Genomic DNA, 19,483 nt, shown 5'->3' on the forward strand with positions numbered 1-19,483 from the left:
GCTGTGCCGTGGGGCAGCTAAGGGAGCCAGGCCCTTAGGAGAGGCCCCCCACGATGGTCACACTCACAAAGGAGGGGGGTGAGCTTTTTGGAGCTGTCCTCTGCACAGGGATTCAGCCAGCCAGCGCTCCTCCCCTCGCCTCCCACCGGAACAGCCTGGGACAGTTCAGACCTGATGCTATCTTTCCCCTGCCTGACACCCAGCTTTTACACCCAGGTTTCCTCTGCTAGATGCCCTCCCTGCCACCCACCAGTGGTCATCTAACCTCTCTGAACCTCCGCACTCCCCCGCCGCCATCTGTACTGTGATGGGATCAGAGGAACTGCGGGGTGGGGGAGGAGTTGCTAAGGAAACAGGTGAGGTGAAGGTGCAGTGGTCAGCACAGGTGACAGCCACCTCCTTTGCCTCTCTGCCTAACCATGGGTTAGCTCTGTGTCTTTACAAAGACTGTTCCCTGCTCCCCGTTCCGGGCCTGGCTGCTGTGCAGGCTTGGTCAATCTTCGCCTCCAGGGAGCCCTCCCTGGTTACCTAGGACAGTCCAGCTTTCCCACCCCAGTGCGGAGCACATAAGAGGTGGAGGTGCTTGAGTTTTGCATGGTCAGCCTTGCTGAGGCAAGGCCCAGGTTGAGGCCCCAGTACTGAATGTGTCTCAGAGATCCCAGAAGCCTCTGACACAGCCTAGGGTCCCTCCTTAGCTTTGTCTCTGCTGGGAGTTCACAGGCCTCAGTGCCCTCCCTTCCCTACCTAGATTCTGTGCAACTCCTATTCCTCCTCCTTTTACCCAAGCTAGCCCTTCTGCCCACTCCTCCTGCCCTGGCTTTCCATCCAGGCTTACAGAATCCAAATCTACCTGCTGCGGGAAGCTACCAGCTCCGGTCACCTTCAGTCAACCCCCACCCCCCACCCCACTTTTGCTGTTGGCCCCAGACACAGTCACGTGGACACTCCACTTTGAGAGCAGCAACGAACACAGAAGACTGAACCCAAGCGATGTCCCATAGCCCATCTACACAATCCCGTGTCCCTGAGACTGGCTTAGCCTGGAGCTGTTTAGGGTCATACACTAGGAGCGCAATGTGACCTCATCCAGTGCAACTGTCTCCTTCCTGACTCAGACAGACCCTACCTCCAGCTCCCTCCGCCCTCAGAGCTGAGTACCCCTTGGCCAAGGCTCATGGTGCTAAGCTGAGTGCAGAGAGGAGCCTGCGGGCTCTAGAGAGAGATGAAGTGCACTTGCTTGGAATTAATGGGGGGAGCAGAGAGCGCCTCCCTAATTGCCCTCCTTTCCAATGTTTACAATCACTGATTTCCCCTGGCTCCAGGCTGCCCGTCTGTGGGGCCAATAACGCAAACCCCCAGGTTCTCCTGAGATTCTGGGCCTGACCTCTCTCAGGTATGCCAGCAGGTAGAAGGATGAGAACAGTCTGCCTTGAAGGGAACAGGGGGGTGGGGGTGCCTTCTAGGACCCAGAAACAGCCAAACAAGCTTGAGGAAGAGCTAGGGACCCCAGTGGCTGGGTCCTATTGGGGATGTGGGGTGGGGAGAGAGGAGTAAGAAAGTCCTCAGGCTGAGCTCCTGTGCCCCCACCCCTGCTGCTAACAGCTAGATGACTGTGACCCTGCAGATAAGGTCTAACTCAGAGGCAGGTGTGAGCAGATCTGTCTTATACACTGTAAAGTGCTAATCCCCACAGTGAGTGATGTCAGAGGCTATTCGCAGTACAGGCAAGGACGTCTGGCCAGCTCCCAGACCTTTAGGGTCCACTTCCCGGGCAGTGACATTGTGGTCTTCACTGCTCATGCTCACTGTAAAGTGTTGTCAATGGTATATGCACCTGAATCCCCAGAAGCTGTGAGTGTGGATCACCCACCATGGGCAGCCATGGGCTTTCTCTCTTCCTCACTAGGATATAAGGCCCTGGCCAGCAGGGACCCTGTCCTCTAACTGCATGTCGTCATAACATGGCCTGGGGGGACCTGTGACTGACCCCTCTATGACAAAGGGACTTTCCAACTGGATTGAGGGAAGAGCCTCTTGGTGGGAAAACCGGGCCTTGCCGCCTGCCCAAGGCTAGGTTAGTCACAATCCCTGGATCAGGAACCAGGAAGGAGGGTGATGTGAAAAGATGGGCAGATGTGACCTCCACTGTGGGCCCAGACACTATGGCAGGGGCAGGGAGAAGGTAGTGAGCTGGGGACCACAGGTTCCTTCTGGAAGCCGAGAACAGTCCTCTGCCTCCATCCAGCAAGGACACAGTGGACCCAGTCCTCCACCTTAAAGAGCAGATTTCTCCAGAACCCCTGAGTTTCCAGAAGCTCCACAGAGGAATGCAGCTGCTTATGCCTTTATTTCGGCTGGGGGGGGGGCAGGCTCCTCCTCCACAGCCAGCTGGGAGAAGAGGTAGTTCTGGGGCTGGTTGGTTTGTTTGTTTGTTTGGAATGAGTGGCCCAAGTGTAGAACCTGGGGCCTCACATTTGTTAGGCAAGCATTCTGTCCCTGAACCATCCTCCGGCAGAAAGGGATGTTTAAACCCCTGAGTTTGTAGCTGTTTGGGACACAACAAAAGGAAAGCAATCCACCTTAAAATCCCTTCAGGAAGGCACTGCCTGGGAGCTTGGGGGGGGGGGGGTGGTCCTCACTGGCTGCTGGCAGACCCTGAGTACAAAAATCCTCAGGGCAAAGAGTCAAGGAAATGAAGGAGACCAGAGTCCCAGATAGTGGAAAGATGACAGGCTCACCCAAGTCCTTATGGCAGGTGGTTTCACAGGGGCAGCAACCAAAAGGTAGGCAGAGACCATAAAGCCCTCGTCTCCTGCTTGAGTGCTGCCCAACAGTGGTGGGTCTACAGCAAGACTACCCTGATGGCCACAGTGTGCTTCCCTGGGTTGCCTCTGGAGACAGAGCTGCCTGAGTAGGGAAGATCCAAGGAGGTGGGCTGAACCTAGAACTATGCACGGCCAAGGCACATCAGCCGATCCCCACTTCTTTTCCCACTCGCTTTAACCTCACACAGCATCTCCTGAGGTCTTGTGTCTGTTGTCACCCGGCATTCCTGGAGGGCAGGGCTGCACTGGTGCCCATGTGTCTCCTCTGCCCTGTTTGTCAATGCACACGCAATAAGCACCCACGGTAGGCCAGACTCTGGGCTGCAGGAGTTGCCAGGAAGGGGCCTCTCATGAGGGGCGCTCAGGCCTGAGTGATGAGGACGGAGAGACTGACATACGCACCAATGGGTAGGGTAGGATGTGGGGGAGACACAAGTGATGGATGGGGCATGAAGATGTGGTGAGAGAGGTGCAGTGCTGGGGGGGGCTAGCAGGGGCTTCCTGTGGAAACTGAGGCAGTGTGGAAAACATGTAGGAGCTAAACAGGGGAGAAACGGGGGTGTCCCAGGTGTTAGGAACAGCGTGGGCCAAGGGAGAGTCACTGGAGGATGGTGGAGCGACTGCAGGAGTCAGGGAGAGGCGGCTGGGTACAGCAGCAGATCCCAGGCCTTCAAAGGAGTTGAGGCTTTGGTGTGGATAACTGGAGGATAAGGGAAGGGCTCTAGGGAGAGGGGCCCGGGCAGGTTTATGTCTTGAGAAACTAGCTCTGCTCTCACCCCAAGCATTCTGGTGGTAGAGGCAGCTGGCCAGCCCTGCTGGGGAGGTGGGACAGGAGGGGCTGAGCCCGGGGCTCCATCAGAGTAGGAGATTCCGGCAGGCCTAGCTCTTTCCTGGGCTGCCTACAGCATTTCCCTGACAAGTTGTCTAAAAATGTTCTTGATTAAAAGCAGAACACAGAGTGACAGAATTCAAACAGCCTGTCCGCCCATCCCTTCTCAGGATTGGCTGCCGGGAACTAATGATTTTTATTAGCGCCATCGGCTGTCACACGTCTGGTTACAATGACCACAGCCCGTGGTCTCTCCTCAGGACTGGAGGGACATTAATCACACTAGATGATTACCTCTGAATGCTGACGGGCTGAGCTCAGGGCCCACGGCCAGTGGCAGAGACTAGCAGGATGGCAATGGTGATGGACTCTTGCCAACTACCAACTCGGCCACAGATGAGCCACCTTCCCTTCTTGGACTCTGGTCTCATTTGTCACCCCTTGAGCCCACACTGTCACTCCTGGCAGAGGGGATATAATAGGTGCAAGAGCTGTGTAGTTCAGAGAGGTTTTGTAGCTTTCCAAAGGTCACACAGCATGATAGCTCTCAGTTGTATAGTCAAAGTCTGGGAATACCGGGTCACATCTCATCTTCCTTCCTGATTGTTCTCAGGAAGCAGATCAGATAGGGATAATTCCCACAAGAGAGAAGAGGGCATAGAAAGGAAGACAAGAGGAAGTAGCGGGCGTCCTCTGTGATATCCACTTAAGGGGACCACACACGAGTCCTAGGTGCTGGCTGGGGCCTGTGTTATCTCCATGCACCGACACAAATTTCATGCCAATCTCCCCGCACAACGTGGGGTTTCTATGCTAATGTGAAGTGACGCTTTGAGTCCCTCCCGGTGCCCAGTCCTGGTCCATGGGCCTCAGAGCAGCCAGTAAGCAGCACTCCTCCATGGTCTCCGTTTCAGCTCCTGCTTCCAGATTCCTGCATTGAATTCCTGCCCTGGCTTCCCTGTTTGATGGACTGTAACCCATAAGTGGAAACAAACCCTTTCCCCTGCTGACTGCTTTCAGTCATGGTGTTTATCACAGCAACTAGGGCAGTTGGTAGAAGCCCAAGAAACTGAAGGAAACTGAGGCAGGGGTGGTGCTGCTTGGTGGGACAGACACAGGACACACAGAGGCATCGAGACAGGAGGGGTGTCAGGGCGGAATGAGTTCAGCGGATGTCCCAGGCTCAGGTCTGCTGGGCACAGGACCCTGGGGATTTGGAGTCCAGCCTTGACCAGAGGTGTTGTTTGAGGGTGCTGGAAAGTTTGAAGCAGGGAATGGTCCTTGACGTCACAAGCACCATCTGGCTGATGGAGGCCACAGGAAGAGGAGGATGGCAGAATTAGGAGGTGACCTTTGGAGTCAGGCAGGCATATATGGCCTAGATTTGAGATCATGGAAACAATTAGAGTTGGTAAGGGAAGAAAACGCCATGAGGGGGAGGAACAGGAGATGAGGGGGGATCAGGGCATGGAGAGAGTCACGCTACAGAGCAGGGGACCCAGATGTGATGCCGAGCTGGTAAGATGTGTGGACGTACATTGTTAAAGGTATGAAGAGAACAGACAGGATTCAAAGCTCAAACTGACAAGAGCCTTAGGCTGAGGGAGAGAGCCTGGGTGGAGGATGGGAGCAGTTGGGGGAGGCTGGCACACTCTATTTTACACTATCTGTGAGATTTACACATATAATTCTCATGGCCGTGTTCAGGTGTAACTTTTTAAATTAAAAGAGAGGGGAGTTGAGAAGCTAGTAAGGTGTAGCCTGAACTCCCTTCTGTAAGAGTCAAGTTACCAAGATCAACCCTCTGAGGGAGGAGATGACGTGGTTAGTAGTGTGACCTTGAGACAACCGCTGAGACCCTGAAGCAGCTGGAAAGAGGAAACCCATCCAGGAAGCCTGGAGCCTAAAGGACATGGAAGCGTTGATTGGTGAATCTTGGGGAGGTGGGAGGTGTGGTACGCAGAGAAGCTGTGAGGATGTGGGAGACTGCCCTGTCACACGGAGCAGGTAAGGAGGTGAGGCAGGAGAATGCTCTGACCCGGGATTGGACGGCATCCGTGGATGCTTGGTGACAAGCCTAGCGCTATGTGTAACTCATGGCTGTGTCTGATGGTCACTATAGGCAGATGCTCTCTGCATTATGCCCACACCAAGCATGGGACATGGGCTGTTCCCTGACTCCCTGAAATGGGCCTGTACAATTGTGTTCATTGTGTTTAACCAAGTGGAGGCTCTGAGAGGGGCATTAGCTCACCCAAGGTCAGAGGACATGTCAACAGCAGAACTCGGACCGGAACTAGGTTGCTGGCTTTTCATGGGCAGCCCTTGTTGCTTCCATCAGGAAATAGATCACCTCTTACAGTCTCCGCCTGCAGGCCGGTGACAAAGGCAGAAGTATAAACCCATCCCCACAAGGGTGGCAGTGGCACCAACCGAGTCCAGGACTTCATTGGGAATAGAAGGCAGTCCACTTGTAAATACACCAAAACAGCATCAGAAGCCTTGGGTCTCTGGAGACCCCCAGAGCACAGAGGTAGGTGACAACAGCCAGTCCTGCTTCCTGTTCAGTAGCCCAGATCTCAGACTAAGTGTCCCTGGCTCCCTGGGCTGGAGATGCTGGGGTTCTGAAGGAAGCATACTCAAAGCTGGGGCCTTGAGTCTCTGGGACAGAGCAGGGCAGAAGGCAGAAGTCAGAAGGAGCTGCAGAAGCAAGAAAGGCCCAGAAGGGTGGGAAAGGCTTTGTGGTGGGCATGAGGGCAGCTGATGGACCAGAAACACAGGCTACAGAGTGTGGGATGTACCAGAGTGAAAAAAAAAAGGCCAGGGAGGAACTGCCCCCAGCTTTGTGCTGTGTTGGGTAGGCGAAAGGGGAGATTTTGCACTGTAAACCTTCTATAGACCTGGTACTTTCAGGTCATAGAGCAATCACACAGTCATACAGCCAAGACAGTCTTCATTCAAAGCTTATCCTCCTGCCTCCTGAGCTGTACCTCCCTTGAGAGACCACAGAGCTCCTGGGACCAACACCACGTGCTCATTAACACATATGGGTTCTAGACACTTCCTTTGCTGTCAGCGCAGCACTATAGACAGCCGAACATCTGGCCATGTCATCGCATGAGATCTGAATAGCAGGCTGGCAATCAGAGCTTCTCCTGCTTCCGGAGAAGAGGGATGGACCTGCCCGGGTCCATGATGAGCCGGAGTTGCCTGTCATTTAGCAGCTGCTTACTAAGGGCTGTCACTGCTGACTGTGTTGGCCTTTTAGACCATGTCAACCATCCCAGTAGACCCACAGGCCAGACGTTCTGCAGCCCCTGTTCCGGGTCCCCTCGGTGCTGGAATTACAGATGTTTGATACCACTCTCAGCTTTTATGGCTCTGATCACAGGTTGGCAAGGTCCGGAGTCACTCACCAAGATCCTAAGACACCGAGTGGGAGATGGGCCCATTCCCACCTCAGCCCCAAACTTCTCTCAGCACCCTGCTGTGAGAGCCCAGATTTGACAGCAAGATTGAGCCAGCCACTTTGGGTCCCCTTGGCCCTGGTTCCCTTGGTCCACCCTTGAAACCCTGACCTCGGCCCCAGAACATCAACAGCCACAACAGTGCTCAGAATCCTTGGTGAAGTGGCCCTTGTGGGGAACAGAGGTGAGAACCAGGAGGCGCAGTAACCCTAATTGCCTTCTAGGCTTTCATCGTGGGCGGCATTCTCTCGAAAGATCTACAGGGCTAATTGGCAGGCGAGTGGAGCTTGCCAGTTACAGCTCTTCCTTCCGAGTGACTGATCTCAAGGAGATCAGAAAGCTGGGAGTCACCCTGTGAGGAAGCTCAGAGCGGGCTTGGTGACAGGACCACACAGTGCTGGGGCTCACTGAAGGATGATGGCACGGGGCTCTGGCACAGAATTAGTGAAAGGACTTCTGACTTGGGGCTACCAGCTGAGGCTCAGGGAGCTGGACTCTGAGGTAAGTTAGCTAGCAGGGATTGGGTCTTGACTCTAGAGTGACAGTTAGGGCACAGTAGAGATTGACAGCCACCAGGCAGGGCAATTTCTGAATCTTCTCTATATTACCTAATCCCAAATAATTGCCAGCCGTCTATTCAGACTCTGTGCTGGGCCCCAGCCAAGGAAACAGCATAGGACCAGGAGGGGCCACAGCAGATTCTACCCTTGGGTTGATGTTCTCAAAGGACCAGAGGGACCAGGTTCCTCTCTACCCAGCCTGCAGATTTGTAGATCTTCCAGAATCTCTCATGCTCTGGCCAGACTCTGTAACTAGACAGACAGACAGACACATACATACATACATGCATGCACACATACATACATGCATGCATGCATGCATACATACATACTACCCACTTCTAGCAGCTGTCTCAGACCCCTTTGCCTATTCAGGTTCATTTGCATATCATTTGAATACCACCTCAGCCCTCCTCAATGATTTTCTACCTTTCTCTTTACTAACTGAGGAGACTCAGCCACACAGAGAGGAAGGCTCTAGAATGGACCCAGCTCTGCCCTTTCCCTTGGTTCAGTCCTATTACCCACAGTTTCTCTTCAAATTCTGTGTCTCAGAGATCTAGGGACCAGGAGGCCTCAGGACTGTGCTGGGATTGAAGGGGCGACACAACTGTATGGGGAAAGTGGATGGTCAGAGTTCCTGCGCTGTGAACCCCGTGCTGCCGGGGTTCATGGCCTAGGCTACCTGCTCATCAGGTTCCATGCCACAGTCCCCATCAGTCACTGCTCCTGCCCTCAGGCAACAATTGAATGGGGGTCTAATTATTTACCAGAAAGACGGTGTCCTTGGAACAGGAATAGCAGGGTCAACGGAAGGACCAAGGAACAGCCGAGGGAGACGAAAGACTGGCTTTGTAGTGTCTGGGTATGGGCTGCTCTTCCTGGGTCAGCACAACACATGCTTGGTCCTTTTAGTTGCTGCCATGAACTGAGTGGCCAGTGAGGTTCTTTCAACCTTGGTCCCCTTCTTCTGAAGGGGAAAGGGCAGGTGCTATATTCTGGAAGGAAGAAGCTAGGAGAAGAAGGTGACCAGTAAGACCCCCAGACCTGACAGAGTCACCTGCATCTGAGACCCTAACAGTCATTCTGCCCTAGTGTACCAGGGCAGGGCTCCACAGGACAGAGGAGGGGGAGGTCCACGCTACAGATGCCCAGCTAGGGGCCTCTGAAAAAGGTGACAAGGATAAGCATTGTGTGTCCCTCACCATCATCACCAGCACTGCCGTCACCTGATGACAAGGAGAAACCGAGGCGGGACCTTCAGACACGGCAGGGCAGGTTCCCAGCATTAAATACCTCTTGCCGGGGAGGATAGGCATAAATGACGGAGGGCCAGAGGCCTCGCAGGGAGGGCTGAGGACAACTCAATTAGCTCAGGCGAGTGGTTTTTATTGCACATTTGTGAGACAGGAGAAGAAAAAAATGCCCCACTCAGCCATATTTCAAATCAAGAAGGGAAAACATGCCCTGCATTTGAATCTCTGAAGAAACCACTTGAGATGAGAGAGGGAGAAGAGGGAGAGGGGTCAGCAGAGAAGAAGGCAGGTAGAGGAGAGAAGAGAGTAAAGGTGACCCACACAGGGGGCCATCTGCTCCTGTCTCCAGGAACTCAGATGTACCTCAAGAGGACCCCCGTTGACCCATCTGCCCACACAAGTCTGGGAGCTTGTCAGCCTTCCTGTCCCCCTGGCATAGCTCAGGGTGTGTGTCTAAAGCAGAGCCCAGGGAAAGCTGGGAAGGGAGGAAAGAGACCCAGGAAAGCCCTGGGCCCTTTGTCCCCTCCGACTGTCTGCTGCTCCAGAGTCAAATGGGCTTCCTGGAAGACACAGACTCAGTGAGCAGTCGCCATACTGCTTCTAACCAAGAGTTCAGTGGGTGGTTGCCACATGGAGAAGCTGGCTCCACACCATCCCACAAGCAGACTATTCTCTTAGAAGAGATGGTATTTGAAAACCCATCAAAGGGAAGCTGAGCCTCATCACACTACAGACCCAAAGTACCCAAAGTGAAGCCATGTTTATCCAAGATCCCAAGACTGACCTGCCCCCTAGGAGCTGCTATGAAAGGGACATTGCTGCCTAGGACTAGGGGGAGGGTTCCTGAGTGCCAAGATCTCACATAACTCAGGCTAGTCTTAGATTCACTTTGTAGCTGAGGATTGCCTTGAGCTCCTGATCCCCCTGCCTCTACCTTCAGAGTGCTGGGATCACAACCAGGGCTTCACGAATGCCAGGTAAGCACACTCCCAATTGATCCACAACTCCTGTTCTGCATGTTCACTTTGAGCGGCGATATAGGCGTTGCCGCCACGAGAGCCCTGAGAGGTAGTGACCACAAGCTCTCATGGTGACAAGGAGCAGTCTAGGGCTATGCCCAGACCTGACTCCAGAGTCCCACACTTTCTGAACACATGGTAACTACAATGTGAAGCCACCTGTCCCTTCTCTCTCTGTGCCCCCAAGGGACACCCTCCATATTCCCCCTCAACTCACCCTTGTCCCCACTCTCCCTGTGGCTTTCTTCTTCACTCCTCCGAACTCTCTCTGCCCTCCTGGAGAATGGACCCAAGCAGAGAACATCAGCCCATTCCACATAAGGATAAACAGAGGCTCTGGGGAGCTGTAAACATGCCAAGAATATACCCTCACCAGACACAAGGACCCTGGGCTCCTACCTCTTGGGTCTCACCAGAAGGCTTGTGTGAGAAGGAGGTACCTCACAGAAATGCCTTGGTCTTAGATTCATGTCCAGTGTCAACTCTCTGCCTAGAACTTGAGATCTTGGGGGACCAGAGAGTATTTGGCCAGGAAGAATAAGTCTTAGCCGTCTGCACCGACTGGCATTTAAACACCTTCGTTGATTAAGGACACGGAGCCGTGGATTCTTTATGTTGCCGATGAATGTGGAGCAGAGCTGGTGAGTGACCTTTAGAACTACGGGTCTCTCTTTACTCATCGGGCTGGCTGACTCTCCAGAGCTCAGTCGCTGCCTCTGAGGCTGCATTGGCATGAGCAATTGAAGAAGGGGCAATTCCAGTTCTAGAATCAGCATCTCAGGGTCCTGGCACTGCATCCAGGACTGGAGCCAGATGGCTCACAGCAGTTCTGAGGGGGCAGGTCCAGCCAGTGGCACAGACTCTGATGGGGTCCCAGGGATGGCCCCTCTGCAGAGTCCATACTGGAGAGAGATGAGCTTACTCAGCATGAAGCAGCAAAACCACCAGATTACAGACAGCCCTCCTGCTCTGCCTGCTGAGACCCAGGCATCTTGTCATTGTGGGGACACCTCCCTGGAAAGTCTCCTGTCCTCTCCAGCACCCTCAGATGCTTGCTGGTCTCCATTGCTCCTCTTGGACACTGTGCACTAGGAGGAATGTTTCTGTCTGGTGGCGTCTTTGAACGTGACTTTGCTCTTTGTCATCGTAAGGAAGGGGAGGATTATTTAGGTGTCAGCTCCAGGGTACAGTCCATCATGGCAGGGAAGGCATAGAGGCAGTGGATGAGGCGGGCTGGCTACATTGCATCCACAGTCAGAAGCAGAGGGAGATGTACGCTGGGGTTCAAGAGTCCAGGACCCCAGACCACTGCCTGCTATTTACAGGGGGTCCTCCTTCTTTAGTTAACCTAATCTAGAACCCCCTCATAGGCGTGTCTGCAGCTTGTTCCTAGGTGACTCTAGATCCTGATAAGTTATTGATATTAACCCCCACACTTGTTGACCTCTGCAACCACAGCTTAGGACATCTCTGCTCTGTCCCCCTGCCCTGCCGCCGTGGGCAAAGTGGCATGGGCAGACCTGCCTTCAAGGAGTCATGGCAAAGACAGAGGGGTAGATGAATCAGAGAGCAGAAGAAGGTGAAGGTGGTGTGGAGGATGGGGTCCTCTCTGTCTGTCCTCTACTCTCTCTACCCTTTAACCTTGCAGGGTGTCCAGGAGAGCAAAGGAACTCAGTGACCTGTGGTGTAGCCCTATGAGTGAGTGCTGTGAGCAGGCCTTCAGTGGGCTAGTAGACTTTGCTTTGGTCTCTTCGCCATTGCCAAGAGAGGCGTAGGCCCCCCGAATGCCTGAAATTCAACATCCCTGCCTAAGGCATCCACACCACAGTGAGAAGGAGTGAGAAGAAGTCAGGTGTGCTTCTGTGAGCCACAGGGGCTGTTCATTACACAGCACTATTGCCTCAAGAGCTGACCGATGTAGTGGAGATGTATGTGGACCAAAGGAAGGTTCCTTCTTCCCTGGGCAGTTAATGCAAATGAACGGTGCAGTAGTGAGCCAGGACACAATTATGGGCACAATTCACCCTCTGTTGGGCAGCCATGCCCCCACCCCAAGATCTCATCAAAGGCAGCCCACACGGCAGCATTTGGGTCTGGCGTGCTCACACTGGAGGGCAAGTGGAATCAGATTATGCCTCAGGACCAGTTTCTTTCCATCAGGGAGAAGCAGGCTGTCACTGAGACTCTAGGACCTGGCTTTGGTTTCCAGGCATCCTTTACAAAGCCTACCTGACTGTGGCCTGGGCTGTTCTGACTCCATGCCATCTCCGACTCCTCAACCTCCAAGGAAAATCGGACACAGAACTCCATCCAGTCCCATGCAGGTACAAGAGCAGCCTTAGGGGACAGGCTAGACCCAGAGGCACAAGGGGAAGGGATGTGACTCCAAACCTTCATTAGGTAGGAAACTAAGTGGCCAACATAAAGCACTGTTCCCAGGATAGAGACCCCGTGGTTAATAAACTGGCAGTGGCTTCTGGACTGAGCCTCAACGTGAATATTCTCCCATAGAAAGGAGATGTGCAGGGACCAACTGGGTGGACCCTGAGGGCAGAAACAGCGGGAGGAGGGGTGGGGGGCTGCCTCCAGGCCATCTGCCTGACCAGGTGAGTTTGCTGTGAAAGTTGATGTCAAGGAGACAAAGCCTGGGGCAGAATTACTGCAGGCCACCTAGCCTGTGTGTGAGTTTGCATGTCTGTGTGACGTGGGTATGTGAATGTGTGTGGTTGCCAGGTTCTGCTGCAGCCTATGACGTGTTGAGAAGCATTGGCCCTGGAGGCACAGACTTTAATCAGAAGACAGAAGCCATCACTGCAGCAGCTGAGACAAGAGGATTACCACGAGGTCAATGCCAGCCTGAGCTACGTCACAAGTTCTAATGCATCCCAGCTTACAGAGTCAGACCATGACTGAAATAAAAAGTCCAAGCCAGGCTTGGTGGCACACGCCTTTAATCCCAGCACTCAGGAGGCAGAGGCAGGCAGATCATTGTGAGTTGGAGGCCAGCCTGGTCTACAAGAGCAAGTTCCAGGTCAGACTCCAAAACTACAGAGAAACCCTGTCTTGAAAAAAAAACAAAAAAAGTCTAAAAGAATAGAAGAATAGAAGACTGTGACATGTACAAAGTATGCTCCTTCCCAGGCATGTCCCCAAGGGTAGCACACAAAGAGCTTCTCCCTGAGGGAAGTACACAAGGCAAGCTCCTCCCTGGGTGTGACCCCACACGCTCTACTCCCCTTCCTGCTTCCTCTCCCTGAGCTGCTAATCTTCTGGCTCCTTGAGAAGAAGAAGGCCTCACTCCATTTTTACTGCTGAGAAGACAGTGTCCCTGAGGGACCAAGGGCATTGTCAAGCTCACAGAGCCTAGGTGTGCTGGCTCCAGGAGCAAGTCCGTGCTGGAATTTTAGCTAAGATGATAGTCACACAGGTCACATACCAAGACTGGGCGTTGTGTGGGAGCTGGGAGTCAGGATAGGTGGACTGGGATAGTGTCAGAGACCAGAGCCCGTAAGCAGATTGTCCAGGACCAGCCAGATAGCAGGAGCCAGCCCTTATATGACAGGGAGAGGGCAGCAAGGGAGGTGTGCGTGGGCCATGGGAGTCTTGGGTACTTCTAGCAGGAGCCATGTGCCTACTAGTCCTGCCCTCAGTCCCAGCCCCAGCACCAGTGTGGGCTGCCTGCCATTTCTCTGTGGAACACCTCCCTCCCAGGCCCATGCCCCTTCTTGAAGCCAAACACTTCTGAAGGCCCCTCACCACCACTTCTGTCTCACCAGTCTGACTGGAGGCGGCTGTGGCAATTGCCAGCTCTTCCCCAACAAGGAAAACCAACACAGTTCATTCTTCCCTCAGTCCCACTGAGTCCCATTCCAGGCCCCTCAGGCCTGCCTATGGTACCTGCACCCACAGAGCCCATCAGGCACTAATAGCCTCACCATTGGGGGAAGATGCTGTGTGCCCAGGGACAAGGCACAGAAAGTCAGGAAGGCAGAAAGCCCACGCTGACAGCCCTTCTGAGCTCCCAATGCATGATGGGTCATGTGCTTTCCCATCAGCCCCCTTGGACCTAGCTTAGCACCCAGAGCAGACCCCGCCGAAAACTACTACAGAGTCAGAAAGCAGGAGATTCAGGCCCAGAATGGCCTCTGTCACTTTGGGGATCAGTAGCTGTCCCCCAACAGAACAGATCCTCAGAGAGACTTGACTTACTCGCCCTTCAGAGCAAGGAGTCGCCGTGCTCCCAAAGGCCCAGGCCACTTGTACCCCCAGTACAGCATCTCTTCTGAAGATGTACCGCCACACCAGCCACACATCCGCAGAAGGGGACAAGACTGTGATGCCTGGGTGGTAGCCAGGAGTCGTGAAAGACAGGATATTAAGCAGGTCCCCTACCAGGAGCCGGAATTTTATATTTGTCTTCCCTGTTAAAGCAGAGCCAACATTGAAACTATACAAAGCTAGCTAGCTGCTACTCCAGCCTCCCTTTTGAGCCCCTTTTATCCCAGGGCGGCAGGCAGCCCCTTCCCGAGGGAGCAATCCCTCACTTCTTACCTTACTGAGAAGCTGGTCGCTGTCCAGCAGAAGGGGAAGGCGGACTCTCTGAGCTACTCAGGCGTTCCAGGGCCAGGCCACATCTTTCCTCAAAGCAGCTCCCAGTCACTCTCCCAAGGCCTGCACATCTTATGCTGGGTCATTTATGAGCAGGTGACTGTGGGGGTGTTCAGAGCCCAGGGAATATATTCCTAGAGGTCATAGCCACTAGCTCACCCCAGGGGCCACTACCCCAGAGCAGGGCTTCACAGCCAGGCAGGGGCCACTGTCATCTGTGTGAGTGTCAGGCACTGTGTTCAGACTCCAGTTACGCCGGCCGCTCTCAGGCTGAGACTAGGTTTATTTTTAGAGCCCGGCCCTTTCCCAGACGCCAGGATCCCAGCTGAGATTTCCAACCACTCAAACTAGCCCATTATGGGTAGCACTGTCTCTGATTGGGAATGTTCTAGAAGGGAGTGATCAAATCTTAAAGGATTTGATCCTACATATCCTTATGAAAAAATTTAGGGCTGGGCCAGGGTCCTTCTGACAATTGGCTGGCAAAGCCTGGGATGAACTAAGACGGGGTGTTCCCTTCTCTGACCTGCCTGCCTCAGTTTCCTCTTCCCAAAGGTGAACCCGATCAGACCAGCCTGTCCAGAGAACATCTGGGCTGGTGTCACCCGCAATTCCTATTCCATGCTTTCCCCCACTGAGGTTACACGGAGGCCCCATGACATCCTCCCTTGCCCACATCATAAAAGTACTGGGCAATCTTTAGTAAATCTAGAGCACTAACTTCAGTCCCATCTATCCCGGCATAGGTCTGACTGATGGATTCCAAGGTTTGGAAGGGCAAGGGACTTGCGCAGGACTCCACCAAATGGTGGCAGCACGGGGCTCTCAATGACAGAAATTTCCTAATCTTTGCAAACTGGACTCAGCTAGCTTTGACCTCAGCGTAGTAACAAAGCATTCTCTCTGCAGGTGTTTGAACCTGAGCTGAGGAAGCTGGACCTTGATGGCCTGTCCACTCCTGGGCAGGTATTGCCCCAAAGCCTAAGAAATCTCTCCTCTTCCTTCCCTACCTGGAGGATGCCTCAGAGCCTGCAGGATGATTCTACTACCCCTGCTCTTTGTGTTCTCAGGGTCCCAGAGGGCAAAGGTCCGGCATTCTGGTCCTCTGCTACCCTCTTACAGAAACAGAAGATTGACTGACTAGGTCAGGAAGAGCAGGGTAGGGGGATCAGGCTGAGACTTCCTGTAAGCCCCGCCCCTGGAGACCTCAGGTCTCCAGGCTCCTAGACTACTCTGACTGGTCTGACCCACTGAGGCACACACGCAGCCAGATCCACCACAACCTCCCCACTCCCTCACCCTCCACCCTGCCTGAGGAGCTCTACCAGCTAGGCCCCACCCCTGAGGAGCTTCAATGGTCAGGCCCTACCCTACAGGAAAAAAAAAATCCCACCAATTCCTGTGCTTGCCTCAGATCAGACCACATAATCCCTTCATTCCCAGACTGTCCTGAAAAGTTCTGGGTGCCCCCCACCTTATATAAACCTCGTCTTCTGCTCAGTTCTCTGCTGCTTTTCACCCAAGCAGAGGCAGTCACTGTCCTGGGATCCCGCCCCCCCGCCCCCCATAGATCACTTGCTTGAGATTTGTTGTATGGTATGATTTTTTGGTATTCCTTGGCTCCTACAGCCAGGACACCTTTCCATCCCAGCTGAAACACAGTCAGCCCACTGGGGGCTTTCCATCTTTGCATCGGGATCCCCTCCCCCATGCCTCAACCATGGCTGTGCATTCGAGGATGGCTCACCAGGCTCACTCCTGACCGTATTACAGAGATGCCTGGGGAGGTAGTGGCCTATCCATCTCCCCTCACCCCGGAAGAGCCAGGACCTCCCCCACCTCACAGAAGTAGGCGGGTGCCAGCCAGCCTGCCCTGCAGGAGCTACTGCTGATGTCCTGACTTGACTCCTCACACTGCTCCCCCACAACAGGGGACCCATCCCCCCCCCCCCGCAGGCAAAACTGCAACCTCCAAGTGCCCCAACACCTGCAGTTCCAGTTCAAAGGACAGGGTCTCCCAGAGGAAAGGGCAAGAAACGAGGGCCTCCCCATGACGTCATACCACAAGGCCATTTCGAACTGTTTTCTAAAAACTATCTAATATCCTGGGCGATGGTGGTGAGGGAGTAAAGTAGATTACAGGCTGTAAATAGAGAATGATTTCAATGTTGTCTAAGGCATGTATTTATAGTGGGATACAGGAGCTGGTGCAGCTCCCAGCACCAACCCGGCAGGGAGTGCTGCGCCAGGACACTTCCCTCTTCCTCTTGAAGTTTTGGTGGGTTTTCCTTATTTTTCACCATGAAGAGGGTTTAATCAAGGGTTCAGAAAAGGACATGAGACATGTTTTAAAGGGGTCTTCTTTGCCCTGCCATCTTTAAACCACCATCCAAATACTCAGTCTCTTGTTTCAGAGGAGTCTGGTTGACGGGTGTGGTGGCCATGACAACAACAGTGACCTCTGACCTCTAGGAGACCTGGCTCTCGGTGCCCCCTTAGTTGTGTGCTTCATCCAGGCAAGAAGTGGTGCCTGAGGTCTCTGCCTCTGAGCCCAAGATGCAGGCACAAGTCTTCCCTGACCCAGTGACCGCAGGAAAATGAGAGCCAGGCCCCACCGTGGCTGGTGGAAAAGGGCTAGCCTTGGGAAGTCCCTGGAGACTCATGGGAGAGCTGAGCACTTGGACACCAGGGACTTCAGGGGAATGATTTGATGCTGTCATTCTGAATCTATGCTCTGAGGAAACAACGCTCCCTGAGGCTAGTCAGATTTGCCCTAGAGGGAGGTGGGTGGGGCAGTGCCTTGATGGACAGATACCCAAAGATGGCTGGGAACGAGGAAAGACAGGGCCAGCCATGGCAAGGGGGAGCTGGCTCTAGAGATGTACAGGCCTGACGGAGTGTGATGCAGGCAGGCCCCCGTTCTTTCCAACCTCAGTTTCCCCATTTGCTCTACAATAGGTTCGGACTGCAGTACCTTTAAGGGCCTGTGCACCTGCCTGCAAGAGGACTTGAAGGCATCATTAGCAGGCATGCACGCTACCCCTGGCTTGATATGAGATGTTAAGTAGAGGGCTGGGCACTGGTCTACTTGGCACCAGCCAGTCATCTGCCTGGGCAGCTCTTCAGAGTGCTGGGGACAGTGTGGGTCAGCACTGTGAGGATGCTGTTAGCACATGTTTGCATCCTTCCACAGTGTCGGAATGTATTGATAACAATTCTCATGGTCTGCTGGTTTCAATGGCAGCAACATGCCTTATGTTCCTGTTCCCCTTGCTGGTGAGGGGAATGCAGACTTTTGCTTCAATTACTAATGTCAACTCTCAAATCACACACTCTGCACCACACAGTGAACCTTACTATAGAATGTGTACATACAGGTTACAGGATGGCTGTCAAGGGCTAACAAGGAAAGGTGTTCTGAAGAGGCCTGAGAGGTCAAAGCTGTGGGAAAAAATGGGGACGTACGAGTCTCTGTATCCACAGCAAATCGAGCTGAGCTGGAGAGGTTGCCTGCCACTGAGGCAGGCTTCTGAGTCAGAGCTGAGCTGCAGGAGTCAAGTGAAACACAGGACCAGGTCCAGACAAATAAGTGGATGGATGGTGGGTCCTAACGAGGACTATGAAGATGGACAGATGGTAGCTGCAGGAGGCCATGTCAACAGTGGGGACAGAATCAACCTGAAGCCCTGGGATAGTTAGGAGTTCTCTGCCTTCCAGTCCCTTGGCACATACACTAGGTGGTCAGGTTGACTGGTTGGTGGGGACATCACCACAGCCTGCTAGATGTCTGCATCTCTATGGGTAGAGATGGGAGAGTTGCAGCCTTTTCTTGATCTACATATGTGATAAGTTCTTGGGTCTGTTTTGCCTGATACGATTTTAATATGCTCGTGTGTCCCTATAGTCACCCCCAATAAACTTCTAGGGTGACACCCTATCTATTCTTAGGAATACGTCGTTTGTCGGTATGTGTTACATTGGTGGTTCCAGGGGGACGGGCTGTTCACGTGTCCACTTGCATGGCCCGCCATTCTCCACCCACAAAACAGGTCCAACACTTCTTGTAAAATAGAATCTCTCAGGACAAGGCACAGAAAGACTACTTACTGTCTTACATGGGCTGAAGTAACACAGGACTGGGCACAGCCTGGTGTCAACAGTCAGAGGGAAGTCTGCTCCAAAAGTACTGGAGATGGGCAAGAGGTAAGGGGGCGGGGTGTCTTGAGTAACTACAGGATTATGGGGAGGGGACAGAGCCAGAGACGTATGAGGAAGAGAGGGATCGAGGGCAAAACAACTTCCCAATGGAGCTGGAAAGATTGCTAAACAGTCGAGAGCACTGGCTGCTCTCCCAGAGGACCCAGGTTCAATCCCAAGCCCCCACATTACGACTCATAGTAACTCCAGGTGCAGGAGGATTTGATTTCTCTTCTGGCCTCAGCAGACACTAGGCATGCCTGTGGTGTAAATATACATGCAGGCAAAACACTTCCACACAGAAAAAAATGAAAAATTTTAAAAAAGAAATCCCCCAAAGAAAGCTCAGTGCCCCTCTTCACAGAGCGATGAGCAGAGAAGCTCCCGTAAGCGGGTGTCAAGGTTCTGCCATCAAGAGCAGCAAACAGAAGCTACAGACAGGAGGGTTGGCTCAGGACACAGTGCATGACCTTGAGATGAGCAGACTGTCCAGATGCCAACAGACCGATAAACCGAAGACAGGAAGGTCAAGGTCAGGTGACCTGTCTCCTCTCCCCCAGCACCCAGAAGCCTCGTTTCAAACCTCTCTGCGCTTGATGCTGTTGATGGTTCCATTCCCATTGCTGCTGCTGAGAAGTCCAGCACAGGCCTTCTCTCTGCGCCTCCCTGCGTGGGATGGGCTTGCTTTGTCTGGCTTCTCCTCCCTTTCTTTTTTTCTTCTC

General features: G+C 53.5%; 1 protein-coding gene across 1 annotated transcript in view; it reads right to left on the bottom strand.

Moving 5' to 3' along the window:
- Shisal1 (shisa like 1) overlaps positions 1–14,805 on the bottom strand; it is a 111,968-nt gene extending 97,163 nt beyond the window's left edge. The window contains exon 1 of the mRNA XM_075960213.1: positions 14,508–14,805. The gene's annotated coding sequence lies outside the window, so the exon portion shown is untranslated. The remainder of the gene's footprint in view (positions 1–14,507) is intronic.
- Positions 14,806–19,483: the final 4,678 nt, after the last annotated feature.

The sequence above is a fragment of the Microtus pennsylvanicus genome, chromosome 2, assembly GCF_037038515.1.
Source record: "Microtus pennsylvanicus isolate mMicPen1 chromosome 2, mMicPen1.hap1, whole genome shotgun sequence".
Classification (NCBI taxonomy): Eukaryota; Metazoa; Chordata; class Mammalia; order Rodentia; family Cricetidae; genus Microtus; species Microtus pennsylvanicus.